This window comes from Tachyglossus aculeatus, chromosome X4, assembly GCF_015852505.1.
Source record: "Tachyglossus aculeatus isolate mTacAcu1 chromosome X4, mTacAcu1.pri, whole genome shotgun sequence".
NCBI classification, from domain to species: Eukaryota; Metazoa; Chordata; class Mammalia; order Monotremata; family Tachyglossidae; genus Tachyglossus; species Tachyglossus aculeatus.
In genome coordinates this window covers 25,001,798-25,019,170 of record NC_052098.1, presented here as the reverse complement: position 1 = coordinate 25,019,170, position 17,373 = coordinate 25,001,798, and the positions used below count along the sequence as shown (strand labels likewise).

General features: G+C 40.8%; 1 protein-coding gene across 7 annotated transcripts in view; it reads left to right on the top strand.

Annotated features, from left to right (window-relative positions):
• The window catches only part of NFIB (nuclear factor I B), a 232,837-nt gene that overhangs the window by 168,622 nt on the left and 46,842 nt on the right, over positions 1 to 17,373 (top strand). The window lies entirely within an intron of this gene.

Here is a 17,373-nt window from a genome sequence, read left to right as displayed (position 1 = left end):
AGGGGGAGACAGGGTGACAATTGTTCAGGAAAGAAAAAAATAAAATATTTTAATCATAATAGTACAAAGTACCATACATAGTTGTGCAACTGCCATTTGCACCCCCACAAACTATCTGAACACACAATAGCAGAAGTCATTAGCAGGATGCAGTATGGAGAGATTCCTTTTTTAATGGTGGGGATTCAGAAATGCTCCTCCCCCAGCAAGCAGTGCAGTGATTTGATGTGTGAAAATTATGCTTTTTTTTAAACTAAGGTGGCAGCCAAAGCTTAATGTGATACAAAAGCCAGTCCACCTCTGGTCCTATCCTTCTCTGGCTGCCATTGCCAGGGAGAAGTTTTGTCCTCATTGGAGCGAAGGGCAGACAGAGATTACCTTCCTAATTTTAAGAATGTTGGGACTAGGGATGGCCCTTCCTGAATCAGGAAGACTATTCTTTCTCAGCAGTAATGTACTGCTGTTTTTCTGGCAGATGTTTTTGTTGTTGAATTTATCCTATTACCTCACCCAGTGTGTCTGCCATGCCTACTTTAGACTGTGAGCCCCTCTGTGGGCCAGGAACCATATCTAAATCAATTAATATGTATTTTTTTCTCCTGTGTGCTTTACATATGCTTAATATATGCCATTGCTACTGCTATTACTACAACGACTGTTACTACTACTCTATTCATGTATGCAGCAAGGAAAGGATTGCTGCTCATGCAATATTGTGTTCAGGTGCACCTATTCACACAGGAAAAGATTTTGTCAGAAACATCCAACTTCAGAACCAGACTGCGTTATGCCATCTCTCATGTTTACTGAACATTAGTTTTGATCCATCACATTTTCTGATCAAAATTAGTATTATAGCAGTTCAAATATGCTGAATACAGACATTTCTAGACTGTGAGCCCACTGTTGGGGAGGGAACGTCTCTATATGTTGCCAACTTGTACTTCCCAAGCTCTTAGTACAGTGCTCTGCACACAGTAAGCGCTTAATAAATACAATTGATTGATGTATTCTAACGAAAAAAGTCTATTCATATTGTTCTGAATGATTGAATTTGAGTCATGGTACATCAAGAATAGAGTAGATAGGAAGCTTGAAATTGTAGCAGTTTTAAAGAATTATATATATATATACAATTTATTTTATATATGTGTGTGTGTGTGTGTATATACATATATATATATATGTATATGTATATATACGTATACATATATATACGACCCCCGGCCCACGTCATCCCCCGGGCCTGGAATGCCCTCCCTCTGCCCATCTGCCAAGCTAGCTCTCTTCCTCCCTTCAAGGCCCTACTGAGAACTCACCTCCTCCAGGAGGCCTTCCCAGGCTGAGCCCCTTCCTTCCTCTCCCCCTCGTCCCCCTCTCCATCCCCCCATCTTACCTCCTTCCCTTCCCCACAGCACCTGTATATATGTATATATGTTTGTACATATCTATTACTCTATTTATTTATTTTACTTGTCCATATCTATTCTATTTATTTTATTTTGTTAGTATTTTTGGTTTTGTTCTCTGTCTCCCCCTTTTAGACTGTGAGCCCACTGTTGGGTAGGGACTGTCTCTATATGTTGCCAACTTGTACTTACCAAGCGCTTAGTACAGTGCTCTGCACACAGTAAGCGCTCAATAAATACGATTGATTGATTGATTGATATACATTCTGGTTGCTGGCCTGATGGAGAATAGATTGAAAAATCTGTGCTTAGAACAGTGTTGGACACATAATAAGTGCTTACCAAATGCCATTAAAAAAAGTGACCGAACCAAAAATGGCTGAGCATTCTGAGGTTCTTGGTATGAAGCTAAACTTGCCTTCATATCAACAGATGAGCCTATCAATTCCTGAAAGGTACAAAAAACTACCTGATTATATAGTAGGTCATACATGATCAACATTCTAGATGCATGACATAAGAAAAAGGCAGTATGCAGCAGTTCAGGATTAGTAGATATTGTGTCTTGCTTCCTGATGGCAGCCTTTCAGAGCTTTTATTAATACTGAAGGTCCCCATAATATGATCATAGGGATATTTCATTTGGTTCAGAGCAAATTCATTCTAATCTGTAGCTATTTCTAAGGCTTTGCCCAATATATGCTAATTGACAGTAGTGAAAATGCTGGTGTAGATAAAAAGCATTAGAAGATACCAAATGCTTGAGCCTCAAGATTTTTTAAAAATTACTCATAGACTATGAAAAGTGAAAAATAAAGCTAACTAAATCATACTGGCTTTGAATTTTCTATAATTGCAAGTGATACTTCTGTTCAACATTTTTTTAAAATGCATTTGCATTTAAAAGAATCCCATTTGAGTAATTCCAGATCACAGAACTCCTTATGTGCTGGGAAGCATGTGGTCTCGTACCTGAAGAATGTGAATGTCTAACAAATTCAAGCCGGGTCCTGTACTTTTCTGCCGTAACAAATGATTGGTAGAAATTGAGTTATTGTAACAGAACCGTGTCATGGGATCAGTGTCTGCTATTTGGAAAATAAATGACTTAGTCTGACTGCAACATTTATTTTCCATAAAAGATGAGAGATATAGCAATATGAGACAATTATTCTGTGACAATCTCTTGAATGTAATTGGCCCATTACAAAATAGAGGTTTTGTTGCTGGTCAGTTTTGCATGATTAACACAACTATTGATTGGAATATTTATTTCTTTAACAGTATTCTTTTTTTAATTTACATATGTGGGAAGATAAATATAGAGTTAGGTTCAGCTAAACCTAATAATTCATACCTATTCTTGACCAATTTTATTGTTTAAAAGAAAATGCATATTTTAAAATATAATGATATTTACATTGAGAAACTGAACTGATAACATTAACATTTTCTTTTTTTTCCTCTATTTCACTAACCACATCAAATCGTAATTGTTCCCAACACTTTTTTAACCTCAGAATAATGATTTTATTTGATAAAAGTTCCAGATCATTGCTCAGACTTTCCTGTAAATCCACTAAAGTAGCATATGAGCTAAATCTCCCCTACCCACTAGCAGCATGGATAATAATAGCATTAGTAACAATAGAAACCTGGAGATGTCTCATAGCATAAATAATTCTAAATGTATGGCTTTCCCCCAAATGATCTCCTCTCAGAACTCATCTGTAATCTTGTTAAATTAGAACCCTTCCAGTATTTTTCTGACTTTTACAGTTAAGGTTACCATATTGATTTTGTTTTATAGTCTAAATCTTTTGGATTCTTAGCACGAATATGTTTCCTGGGCCAAGAGCTTTTCCCCTTGAGGCATTAGAATCTTAATATTTTAACCATTTAAGACTCGATTACACCCTAACTTGCACAATTTTTGGTAATTTAAAAATTTGGTTTCCTATTAATCTTCAACTCATTCTGTAGCTGTTGAAATCTCTCAATCTTGAAATGGAAAAAGGCATTTTGAAGTTGTTTTTTGAAAGCAGCATTCGTGTATCAAATATTGATTCTCTAAATGATGTTCTTCACTATTTAAGAGATGGCCATGTCTCAGTAGGGTGCCATCGTGAGCTTCACAGGAGTTTGAGCTTTTACTTTCTTTCAGGTGAATGTGGAGCCTAGACAGTTTTTCATTTTGAGGTGTGTTTTGGATGAAGACCTGTACCAACGTGTTAGAGTGTTTGAGGGTAGCTGCACAAGATGATTTTTTTGCGGGTTTACTGTACAGTATTTATACTATTATTTTGAGAATGGCTTGGGTTATTGAAGAACAGAATACTGCAAAGTTCTAAAGAGGAGATCTACATTGTAAAATCCCAGCATAGATCTAGTGCTCAAAATAGAAATTTTCACTCTTTTTTTTTAAGTGGTATTTGTGAAATGCTTATTATGTTCCAGGCACTGTACTAAGTACTGGGGTAGACAAGTCAATCAGCCCCATACGGGGTTCACAGTCTTAGTCCCACATTTACAGATGAGGTTACTGAGGCACAAAGAGGTTAAGTGACTTGCCCAAGGTCACACAGCAGACAAGTGGCTGATCAGGATTAGAACCCAGGTCCTTCTGACACTCTTCTGATGGAAATATTACAATGTTTGTTATATAAAAACTGATTTCAAGATTTGAGATTCATTTGCCCTATGTTCAAATCATTTTAGTGTAGATTAAAATAAAAGAAATCATGGTGACTACTTATTTAGAGAAGCAGCATGGCTCAGTGGCAAGAGCTCAGAGGTCAGGGGTTCAAATCCCGACTCCACCACTTGTCAGCTGCGTGACTTTGGGCAAGTCACTTAACTTCTCTGTGCCTCAGTTACCTCATCTGTAAAATGGAGATTAAGACTGTGAGCCCCCCGTGGGACAACCTGATCACCTTGTAACCTCCCCAGTGCTTAGAACAGTGCTTTGCACATAGTAAGCGCTTAATAAATGACATTATCATTATTATTATTATTTTATGCTCAGATGATATCATCAGCTGACTGCTGTTATAGAATTACATCCATACTTTTGCCATAGTTTGTAGGGGTTTTTTTTGGTGAACTTGGAGTATGGTAAATTGCTTTGTTTGCAAGAGTTTACACACTTTTTTTAAAGAATCAAGAAAAAGAGATTGTCTAGGGAGAAATTACATTTTGTCTTAAGCCAATCTGATTTCAAGTAATTACAGTACTTGCATTTAAGAAAAGAAAATGTTGGAACTGCCCATGGGGATTTGATTTGAACTCAAATTGATAGGCTCATTTCTTACTCTGATGTGCCAGCGATTGATAATAAGGATGAGTCCTATTCTCCCACTCTTGCAGGCAGGAAAAAGGGGCTAGATAAAATGCCTAAAAGGGGAATCCATATGCAGAGGATTTATTTTTAAAAAACAACTATCTTTCCCTGCACTAAGCGCAGCATTCCTGCTCAGGGCGAGTCTCTATTCACCTTTGATGGTGTGCAGTGAAGTACCTAAAGAGTAAATTTCCAGCTGCCACCAGTCCCACTTTCAGCCTGCCCTGCTGGGACCTCTTCGTTGGAAGAGTGTCCTCAGTGGGAGATGGCACTGGTAACACCACTGAAGTTTGGGACTTATGGCTTCATTTCTCTCCATCTAACTGCATGTTTCCCTTTCCTGGGGCTTAATTGCTTTACCTTGCTCTTGGGCTTTTAACTAATCATAATAATGGTATTTGTTAAGTGCTTACTATGTATCAAGCCCTGTTCTAAGCACTGGGGTAGATACAAACTAATCAGGTTGGACACAGTTCCTGTCCTACGTCGAGATAGCTGAGGCACATTCATTCATTCAGTCATATTTATTAATAATAATAATAATAATGGTGTTTGTTAAGCACTTACTATGTGCAAAGCACTGTTCTAAGCGCTGGGGGGGATACAAGGTGATCAGTTTGTCCCACGTGGGGCTCACAGTCTTCATCCCCATTTTACAGATGAGGTAACTGAGGATCTGAGAAGTTAAGGGACTTGCCCAAGGTCACACAGTAGACATGTGGGGGAGCAGGGATTCAAACCCATGACCTCTGACTCCAAAGCCCGGGCTCTTTCCACTGAGCACGCTACTTCTCTTGCCCCACCACAACAATATACATTTCTCCCAGTAATGACAGCCTGAACAAACAAATCCTAAATATCTGTTTCTCATATTTTTTCTGACTATTTTGCCCTTTTCACTCCACTTCTTCGATGCATGCAAATACACTCGGGCCATTCCTGTATATGTGACCAATAGTGGTAAAAACAGAAGTTATCAGAAGCTCCAAAAAAACCTTCCTAAAAGCATAGATCTTGTTATATGCCCCAAAGAACCCCATTTATTGAGCACTTACTGTGTGCAGAGCCCTGTACTAAGCGCTTGGGAAGTACAAGTTGGTAACATGGAGGGACGGTCCCTACCCAATAGCGGGTTCACAGTCTCGAAGGGGGAGATAGACAACAAAACAACAAAATTAACAAAATAAAATAAATAGAATAGTAAATATGTACAGGTAAAATAAATAGAATAGTAAGTATGTACAAGTAAAATAAATAGAGTAATAAATCTGTACAAACATATATAGATGTGCTGTGGGGAGGGGAAGGAGGTAGGGCGGGGGGGAGAGGGGGAGAGGAAGGAGGGGGCTCAGTATGGGAAGGCCTAAGCGCTCACTATGTACCAAGCATCATCATCATCATCAGTCGTATTTATTGAGCGCTTACTGTGTGCAGAGCACTGTACTAAGCGCTTGGGAAGTACAAGTTGGCAACATATAGAGACAGTCCCTACCCAACAGCGGGCTCACAGTCTAAAAGACTGTTCTAAGCACTGGGGGAGATACGAGGTGATCAGGTTGTCCCACGTGGGGCTCACAGTCCTAATCCCCTTTTGACAGCTGAGACAACCAAGGCACAGAGAAGCCAAGTGACTTGCCCCAGGTCACACAGCAGACAGGTGGTGAAGCCTCGATCAGAACCCACAATCTCTGGCTCCCAAGCCCGCGCTCTTTCCACTAAGCCTACATATGTAATACTGCCTACGGGCAAAGAGGGACTTGCCCAAGGTCACATCGCAGACAAGTGGCAGAGCAGGAATTAGAACCCATTTCCTTCTGACTACCAAGCCCGTGCTCTGTAATGATGATAATAATAATGATGGTATTTATTAAGCGCTTACTATGTGCAAAGCACTGTTCTAAGCACTGGATCCCAAGCCATACTGCTTCTCAACTGTCTTTCGTAGTCCAAGATAGTAGTCTAGTTAAAGACACTACTTGTCTAGGTAAGATTACTAGAATTAGGTCAGATTACCTAATTAATCTACTTCAACGTATATCCCTTGTTTAGAAAAGGCTGATTAATTGGATACGTAGAGCAACTCCTGCAGTCAATAAATTTGTTCTGTTAGTTCTCCTTGTTAAGGCTCCCTGTTAGGGTTCTCACTGGATATTTTTGTGAATTCACAGTGTTTAGCAAGACCAGTATGGATAGATCAGAAAGCAATGATGTTTTGAATTATTGGCCACCAAAACTCCGGTCATTTTCTATCGTCCACTGCTGAAAATGTCAAAGATCAAAGAGGTTGTTGTGGTCCTCCTAAATATGGCTTGTAGTAATATTGAAAATAAGAATTAGCCTGGCCTAGTGGAAAGAACATGAGTCTGGGTGTCAGAGGACCTTGGTTCTAATCTCAGCTCGGCTAATTGCTTGTTGTGTGATCTTGGGAAAGTCATTTAAATTCTTTGTGCTCCCTGAAGATTCTGTCATTGTTATGTTCATTCCAGGACATACACACTATGGTTGGATTTTGTGTGTGTGTGTGAAGTCCAATGAAGGACTCAAATTTAACACTACACTGTGCACCAACCAAGATTGTCTTTTGTTGTGCTATTGTGTTTTTTCAGGGCCTGGTGCTGTTTTTTGTTTTTACCTCTTTGACTCACAGTCTTCTTCCGCTTAAAAATAACCACTCATCTGTTGTTTGTAGTGCAGTGCACTCTGCTTCCTGTCTCCCAGTTTTCAGCATTAATGGCATGTTGTGAAAGACTTCACTTTACTGCGTCCTTATCTTCTCTGTCCCCCATGTTTCTTTTACTTCTTTCCAGAGTACCATACAGCGGTTATTTGAGTTTCCTGACATGTCCCACCCAGGGAAATTCTGTAGGGGTGACCCTAGGTACAATGCTAGGAGAATAACGTATTTCAGGGACTTCATTTGAGATCAAATCTTCCCATTCAGTGTTTAGTTTGGCCCATAATTGATGCTGATTCATTCTTTCATTCGATCGTATTTATTGAGCGCTTACTGTGTGCAGAGGACTGTACTAAGCACTTGGAAAGTATAATTAGGCAACAGATAAAGACAATTCCTACCCAACAATGGGCTCACAGTCTAGAAGGAGGAAGACAGACAACAAAACAAAACAAGTAGACAGGTATCAATAGCCTCAAAATAAATAAATAGAATTATAGATATATATACATCATTAATAAAATAAATAGAATAATAAATATGTGCATATATACATGAGTGCTGTGGGGTGGGGAGGGGGGTAGAGCCGAGGGAGGGAGTAGGGGCGATGGGGAGGGGAGGAGGAGCAGATGTAACTGCTTACAGTGTCGGAACCAAGATGGAAGACACTATACGTTGCCAACTTGTACTTCCCAAGCGCTTAGTACAGTGCTCTGCACACAGTAAGCGCTCAATAAATACGATTGATGATGATAAGCTTGTAGTTTCGTCAGAAGCCTAGTATGCTCCTGCTACAGTCCAATCAAACTCCCTATTAGTCTCCAAAGCAGGTTTTACCCGGCCTGCAGCAGATGCTTGGCACCTAGACGTGATAGTACATTGCTCTGCACATAATACTAAATATTGACTGGTTAATTGCTTCAACTCCCAAGGTTGTAAGCAGCTGCTCTCAAGTAGTGCTTAGGAGGGTCATCCTCCCCACCCCCTTACCCAAGCTTCACACCTGTGAATGGTCAGCAAGTTGAGGAGGTGAATGACTTTATACTAATTCACACATGCCATTCCTGAGAGGTCTAGTTTGGACTTTCAGTGCTCCTGTTCTTCCTCTTACTTTCTCTTTCCCTTCTCCTTCCTCACTTCCTTCTAATCATCTTTTTCTTGATTGTATTGCTCTCTTCTCCAGGTGTGCTGTTAGCAACTATACGTGTACCTGCTAACCAGACTCCCTGGGTGACTTACTAACACATAAATCACTCAATTGCATGTATCAACTGTATGGCAGAGCACTGTACTAAGCTCTTGAGAGAGTGCAATAGAATACACAATCTCTGCCCTCAAGGAGGTTGCAGTCAAGATGGGGAGCAGCGTGTCTCAGAGGAAAAGAGCCTGGGCTTTGGAGTCGGCGGTCATGGGTTCAAATCCCGGCTCCGCCACTTGTCAGCTGTATGACTTTGGGCAAGTCACTTGACTTCTCTGGGCCTCAGTTACCTCATCTGTACAATGGGGATGAAGACTCTGAGCACCCCCATGGGACAACCTGATCACCTTGTAACCTCCCCAGCGCTTAGAACAGTGCTTTGCTCATAGGAAGCACTTAATAAATGTCATTATTATTATTATTATACAAATGAATTAAGGACAGGAGGAGGAGTAGATTATATAAGAAATGTAAGTGCTACAGGGGTTATGGTAACCTAAGAGTTTAGGTGGCACAGAAAAGCTGAAGTGCCAGTTGGGGAATATAAGAAGGGAGATTAGAAATTATTTAGGGAAGTCCTCCTGGAGGAAATGTGCTCCCAATAGGGCTCTGAAGATGGAGAAAGCTCTCAGCAAGCATGAGAGATGAGATTGAGGCACAATGAGCAGGCTAGCCTGAGCAAAACAATAATAATAATAATAATAATGGCATTTATTAAGCACTTACTATGTGCAAAGCACTGTTCTAAGTGCTGGGGAGGTTACAGAGTGATCAGGTTGTCCCACGGGAGGCTCACAGGCCTAATCCCCATTTTACAGATGAGGTAACCGAGGCCCAGAGAAGTTAAGTGATTTGCCCAAAGTCACACAGCTGACAATCGGTGGAGCTGAGATTTGAACCCATGACCTCTGACTCCAAAGCCCGTGCTCTTTCCACTGAGCCACGCTGCTTCACTTCTAGGAGATGAGCTGGGGAGAAAGGGTAAAAGGGATTGGATAAGTAAATGGGAGAGAACTGATTGAGTTCTCTAAAGCCACTGTGATTCCCAGTCAATCACTTGTATTTACCGAGTGCTTACAGTTTGCAGAGCACTTTCTTAAGCCACTTGGGAGAGTACAGTATAACAGAGTTGGGAGTCACAAGGAGCTTCTAGTATAGAGAAAAAGAACATATGCCGGCTACCTTCTCAGAATCCCCGAATCTGTGCTCCAAACTGCTTAAGTTGGCCTTGCCCTCAGCGGTATGTGACCAATCACACACTTTTTCTTACAAGGCTGTTGTTGTCATCCAGTTGTACCTTTCCCTTTGTTCCTTCAATTTTCCCCATTCTGTTCTCCTTTCTCCTTGTCACCTCTTCTTTCTTTAGTCAAAGGGTCCTGGTTACCACCTTGAGTCATTCATTCAGTCATATTTATTTAGCACTTATCAGTCAATAAATCAATCAATTGTATTTATTGAGCGCTTATTGTGTGCAGAACACTGTACTAAGCGCTTGGGAAGTACAAGTTGGCAACATACAGAGACAGTCCCTACCCAACAGTGGGCTCCAGAAGTGATAGTGGGCTCACAGTCTAGAAGACTTATGTGTTCAGAGCACTGTATTAAGCACTTGGGAGAGTACAGTATAAAAATGAACAGACACATTCCTTACCCACAGTGACCTCACAATCTAGAGGAGAAGACAGACCCCAATATGAATGAATGAATTACAGATATGTACATAAGAGATGTTGGGCTAGGAGGGGGGAATGAATTAAAGGGAAGGGCGGGGAGTCTGTCTACCCGCACGGTCACACCGTAGTCCCCCAGAAAGAGCAGCGTGGCTGTCGATGCCTGTCCACTTGTTTTGTTTTGCTGTCTGTCTCCCCCATCTAGACTGTGAGCCCGTTGTTGGTTAGGGACTGTCTCTATTTGTTACCGAATTGTACTTTCCAAGTGCTTAGTACAGTGCTCTGCACACAGTAAGTGCTCAATAAATGCAAGTGAATGAATGAATAAAGGGAGCAAGTCAGGGCAACGCAGAAGGAAGTGGGAGAAGAGCAAAGAGGGCCTTAGGGAAGGCCTCTGGGAGGAGATGTACCTTCAATTAGGATTTTAAGGTGAGGAGAGTAATTGTCTGTCGGATTTGAGGAAGGGGAGGACGTTCTAGGCTAGACGGAGAACATGGACAAGGGGTCGGTAGTGAGATAGATGAGATCGAGGTACAGTAAGAAGGTTAGCATTAGTTACTTCTGGGCTCAAAGTTTACACTTCAAAAATACTTGTTGCCCACTTTCAACCTGAAGAAGAGGTTGTTTCCTTAATTAAGGAAACTGCGCCACAGATAGGTTGATGAGCATGCATTGCCTGTGGAAGAGTCCATCTTGGAAGTATAACGTTTCCGATTTCCACGTCAGTGCCCCACCTGTCAAACTGCAGAGCTTCTCATATCCTTTGCAGATAACATTCCTCTTCCACAAAAACCATTCACACTCTGCTCATGGAAAATTGGTTGAAATAGAACTTTCCAAGGTGTAGAACGAATCTAAAAAGATAAGTATAATGCCATTTCTGCGCTAGCTAAATCGATCAGGCAGCGTCACAAGTCTAGTTTATGTATTTTGTGGCCTCTCTGGGTAACTATCAGTGTATTGGACCTTAGCTGAGATTTCCTGGATCCGGTATCCACATGATTTCATTCGACGGTGTTTCTTTATAGGTATTTGTTAAGCACTTACTATGTGTACTAAGCGCTGGGGTGGATACAAGCTAATCAGGTTGGACACAGTCCATGTCCACAGCCTTAATCCTTATTTCACAGTTGAGGTAACAGAGAAATTAAGTGACTTGCCCAAGGTCACAGAGCAGACAAGTGACAGAGCCGTGTTTGGCACATAGTAAGCGCTTAACAAATACCATAATTATAGAACCCAGGCCCTTCTGACTAACAGGCCTGTGCTCTCTCCACTTGGTCACGCTGCTTCTTCAGGTGTTATTAGTGTTTATTTTAGAGTTCTAAACTGCTGATAGAAGCCACTTAGGTATGTACACTATACTAATTAGCCAAAACATATGCAGTGTTGGAAGATTGACATGAGAAAAAAAAATTGTTTATGACACTCGGAAGGAAAGGAGGAAAACCTAAGCTAAAGAAACAAAACTGATATGTATGTAGTAGTAATAACAGTCATAAAATCCTAAACCAATCTGTTCAGCCTTTGTCCCTATACTGAATATTTACCGTCTTTTCAATACTACCTATATACTTTTCCATTCTTGACTGTAAGTGCAATATTTAACAAGAGTTTCTTTACGGTTGTTTCGGAACGGAGGTTCTTACGCTTTGTGTTCTGCATATTATGAGGAGAAGTTAGCAAAAAATACTCAGTATCTTCCATATAAGAAAAAAAGGCAGAATGTTTTAATAATGATTGAAATGTATCAATGAAAATTCAAAGCACTTGATTAAAGTAGAATAATGCCTTGGCTGTGGACATCAATAACTCTGTATTCTTATCTGAATTTATTGAGAAACTTGTAATTGCCTAATGAAACTAGTCATGGTAATGTATAAGAAATGTTAAGAGGTTTAATATGAAAAGAAATTATACTTTAGAAAAAATCATGAGAAATTGAACTGAATGAAAGATCACGTGAAGAAATAGCTTTTTTGGAACAAACAATAGGTATATTGTGTTATCCATACAGAAATGCCGTAACATATTTAATGTATTGGTATTTTGAAAATGTTACTGGAAATTCAAGAACTCTTATGTCTGTAAAAATTGTAAACCAGAAGAGCTATTGCAAAAGTGGGATTCAGTATATATGATTTGGGATTTTTTTTTAATAAGGAAGGCTCCTAACTAAAACTCTACCAGCTTATTGAAAAAAAAAAAAACCTAACATATTGCTGTACTATATGTGAAAATTGAGCAGGTGTCCAAGATAGGCAGGTGTTAAGGTGGATGTTTGAACTTGCCCTAGATTGCTAGTTGACTCCAGTGAAGTTCTACTAACAGGTGGCAAGCTGATTGGAGTACCATGTGACATTTATCAAGGGAGCTACTTGGTTGACAAGCTGAGGAAGAGGGTCTTCGCTTTGATGAGAAAATTGCCAAAACTCGTGTCTCATTAGTGTTTCCTAAGGTTCTTTGGAAGTGAACAACAGTTTAATTAAGGGCTGACGTAAACACGTTTCTGCACACTTTCCCTGCAGCATTTTATCACATTAGAAATGATCAAAATTGTTGCCTTGGGCTGCCTTGAACAGATATACATCTGGAGCGCCATTTGTGCAAGCTGCCGGTGAGCAGGCTACATACGCTGTGCTTCATGGCAACTCTCTTCTGCCTCCCTTTGTAGATGAAATTACCTTGTTAGGAAATGAGTTGATCTAACTATTAGCTTAAGCTTTTTATCTCTTTGATGCAGGACTTTAAACTTTATAAAACAGCATGACCCACCATGATACGTTGCAATATCATGAAAATAATAGCCGTATAAAGTGACAAGAATTTACTGATGTTTACGATTTCATTCAATATTTTAATAAAATAGCAAAAAAGGGACAGTGATAAAATGCCTCCCCTTTTGAATGTTTGCTTTACTCATGTGTGATTGGCACTAAATTGATTGGCACCAAATCTGTAGTTCTTCATAATTCTAGCTTTAAATATAATGTATATAAACTTTCTTTGATGGTTCTCTTGCCTTTTTCTGAATTGTTCCATTATAAGAGTGTTTAAAGTTTTATATAAAGGTACAGGCACAGAAGAACAACAGAATCAGGTGTCAGCTTTCTTCTTTAGCCATCCCTCTCTTTCTCCATTATCTCTTTCTCTCTCAGTTGAATTCTCCATTCTACACCCTAACCCCAACCTCTCCATGTACTCTTTTGAAACCATTCCTTTGTAACTCTGAACTATTCTCATTCCTTCTCTCATCATCTCCTTCTTCAGTACTTTTGGGCTTTTCTTTTAAAACAAAGCTTGCCAGCCTTTCCTCATCCATGTCATGCCCAAATCAGCGTGTGTTAGTCAAAAACCTGTTTCAGGTGATCAGAGACAGTGGATAGGCAGGAGAGTGGAGGAGAAGGGAATTGAGGGAGAAGAAACCCCTGCTGTCAAAGGAGACCACAGAGAACTTAATAAAGACCTGGCCATGGGAATCCCAGCTCTGCTGGTCCCCCGCACAAATCTCTCCCCGACTCCCTCTTCACTGGGATTCCCCTTCTTTTCTATGGCTGGATGTCTCCCCTTTCCTCATCACGTTCTCTGAACCTCTCCTGAGCCAGCTCTCTCCTAAGTCCTTTAACCACTCTTCAGGGGGAGTGGCAGGATGGAGGTTGCAAGGCATACATGAGACTTTCTGCTTAAAAACCGCACAGGTCCTGGAATTTGCACGTGTACCTGACCTGCGCCCATGGAGTATTCATCCATACTTGACCTGTATCTGCAAAAAAAGGTATCCTAACTGGTCCAACTTGTTTCAGGACATACAGACAGTTCATTTGGTAGTATCCATTGCGCACTTACTGTGTGCAGGGTACCATACTAAGCTTTGCAGTGTATAATTAAAGCAAAAGACAGAGTCCCTGACCTCAAGAAGTTTACAGTCTTATCTACAATAAAAACAGAGATTTTCTGGTTAGTTGACACAGACCAAAACAAAAAGTACTTTGGCATCAGAATCTGCCACTGTGGCAAGACCAGCTGTAGCTTAGAAATATAGGGATATAAAGATTGTTCCTTTTTGGTGCTGATGCAATTACCCCATACAGGGTCTCTGTCATTGCTTTCAGTAGTCAGTAGTCTGATCTTCATGAAACCTCTGTTCAAGGAGCACAACCCTCTCCTTACTGCTTCCCACTTGACTGGTCTGTGGTTGTCTACCAATAATCCACTGATATACCATGTTGAGACTGTGCTTCACTACACTTTTACAACATCTTTTCTGTCCTCGTTGCTTGATTGTACACCCTTTTTTCCACCATACAGCAGCTTCTAGGGTTTCCTGATCTCATTTTTCTCCTCAAGTGTTCTGCCCAGCGAAGTTGTTTTGCTGTGAGCATTATCCCGTTGCTGCTGTGCTGATGGCATTCCAGGACCTCATGGGTGGTGTTCTTGTCCTTCCATTTGATGTTGAATAAGGTTCATAGGTCATACTCAGGCTTGCCATCACTTGAACACTTGACACTTGAGAGCAGTCTTTTACTTTTGCTGTACTCTCCCAAGTGCCTAGTACAGTGAGCTGCACACAGTAGGCCCTCAATGAATACCATTGATTGAATGAATGTACCCTCCCTGCCACAATGTTTCCACTGCTGCTGCTGGCATTTCTTTCCCTTTAACTGGGCTCTGGGGCCAGGGCAGCATCTCCATGACCTCCCCATCCCTGAAGCTCTGGGAGGATGAATTGTCCTCCAGTCTCTCCCCCTGTCTGCCCAGACATCTTGGAGAATTTGAGGAGTTTGAGGGTCTGGAGCCTCTGTGATGGCTATTGAAACTCAGTGGGGCCATATAGCACTGCACCGCTTCCCAGCCTGGCACCACTACATCATGCTGCTATTATGGCCCACTGGGCTTTATCAGCTCTGCAGCCAAACTAAAACTTTAATCCACATTTCGTCCCCAGAGAAACCCCCTTGCTCAATGGACAGACCAGGGGATAGGCAGATGGATGGTTCATTCTCACAGGGTCCCAGAAGCAATTGGAGCTTTTGGCCCGGCCCCAGAGCCCAGTGAAGCTGAGAGGAATTTTGCTAGTGTTAAGACTTGGTGGGAGTCTACGATCTGCTGGCAAAGGACATAAAACTGAGCCGACATCTTGTGACCACCTTCGGGGTAACTAAGGCTGTCCAGCCTGCCTCAAAAAGCTGATGGAGTGAAAGTAATGGTTTCATCCTGTGGGGTTGCAAGTCCTGCCAGGGTGACATTCCCGTTTAACCCCATATGGAGTTGATGTCTTTGGTGATGCTGGTGAAATTGCTTAATAGGATGTTTTCTTATTAGGCCCTACTATAGACTTAAAGACCACGATTTTGGAATGAGGTTTGACGCTCCTTTGTCTCTGTACTCTGGCAGTCTCCTAGAGCTATGCTGATCTTGTACATTGTTCTCTCCTTCTTTGCCTGTTCCTGCAGTGTTCAGTAATGTGTACTGCTTAAGTAGAAAAATTCTGAAACTGCATTAACATTTATGTTGCTGATGTAAATCTTTGGTTATGTGTATTTTCTTCAGGCTTATCAGACAGCAGCACTATGTCAACTGTGAAATGTTTCATAATCATATTCATGTCTGTCTTCAAACTCTACCTATCAGTCCCCCAAAGGTCATGTTGACCTTTTCTATTATGTTTTCTACTTCCTTGTTTATCCAAGCGTTTTTGGATATTGTCTCTTGCCTAGGTAGCAAAATTCTCTGACAGCATTCATTTTGGGGTTACCGATGGAAATCTTCGTAAGATTTCTCAGGTTTAGGTTTGGTTTTCCTAAGTCATATTCTTAGCCTTTAATATGGTGTCTAGTTTTTGAATGTCTTTTTGTACATGAGCCTCAGAAGCACAGTCTTCCGAAATTATCAGTTCCTGGTTGACTGTCTTAAAGACTTTGGATAATGTGTGTGGCCTGTTGAGTTGAGTTTCCTGGTTAATATATACCTCTACATCCTTCCACAATTTTTCTATCAGATAAACATCTTTTTCTGCCCCCTCTGTGGGCATATATGTTTCCCCAGTATTTGGAAAAAGAACAAAGTTTGATTTCAGTGCATGCCAAGGAGACAAGAGAACAGGAAGTGCATTACGCTAACTCAATTGACCCATAAACTTAAGTATAGAGCAAGAAAAGCCACATATAATTTAGTTTTGGTATTATGGGACACTTATTCCACAATCACCTATGCAGTCTGTGCAACATGAACATGTTTATTAGCTGCCCCAATTTATAGTGCCAAAAACTGGCTAGGAAAGGTTTAGCTGATAGAAATACAAATCTTGAAGTAATGACCACTAGTGGCCTTTATCTAATCTGGAGGTTTCACCATTTCCTCAGATAATACAGCTAGATAATTTCAGTCTAGATGGAAAATACCGCAAAATGATTTACAATTGGACTCTGTAATTTATTCCACAACTTGTTTAGGAACAGAGAGTATTGGCCACAAATCCATTTCAGTTGACACAACCAATTCATGAGTGATTGGCCCCCTTTCCTTGGAATTTAGCATGTATTTCTCTTCCTGTGGGAGACTGGGTTTGGACTGTGGTGTTTGTAGCAGGAGGAGGGAGGCAGGTGGCTATCCTGTATCTCCAACCACTTCTTTTCTTCCTCTTCCTTTCCTCACTCTTTAACTTATAGCTATCTCTCAGGGCTCAGTTCTGAGATCCAGTCTACTCTCTCTTGGAGAACTGGTTAATTTACATGATTTAAATTTCCATCCCTTTGCAGATGATTGCCTACATCTTCATACCTGACCTGATCTACAATATTGTATTTCCAGATTACTTTAGGACTTTACATGTAATATGTCCCAAACTGAGCTCTTCATATTTCCTCTTAAGCTCTGTCCAACATTCCCATCACTGTCGACAGCACACCATCCTCCGAATCTCACAAATTTGTAACTTTGGTGCCTTATCTTATTCCTCTATTTATTTTCCTCCCTCATTGGTCTGTCTTTAGGTCCTGCTGTCTTTACTTAAATAATATTTTGTAGCTCTGCCCTTTCATCTCGACACTAACAACCACCATTAGTGACCCTAGTACTCAACT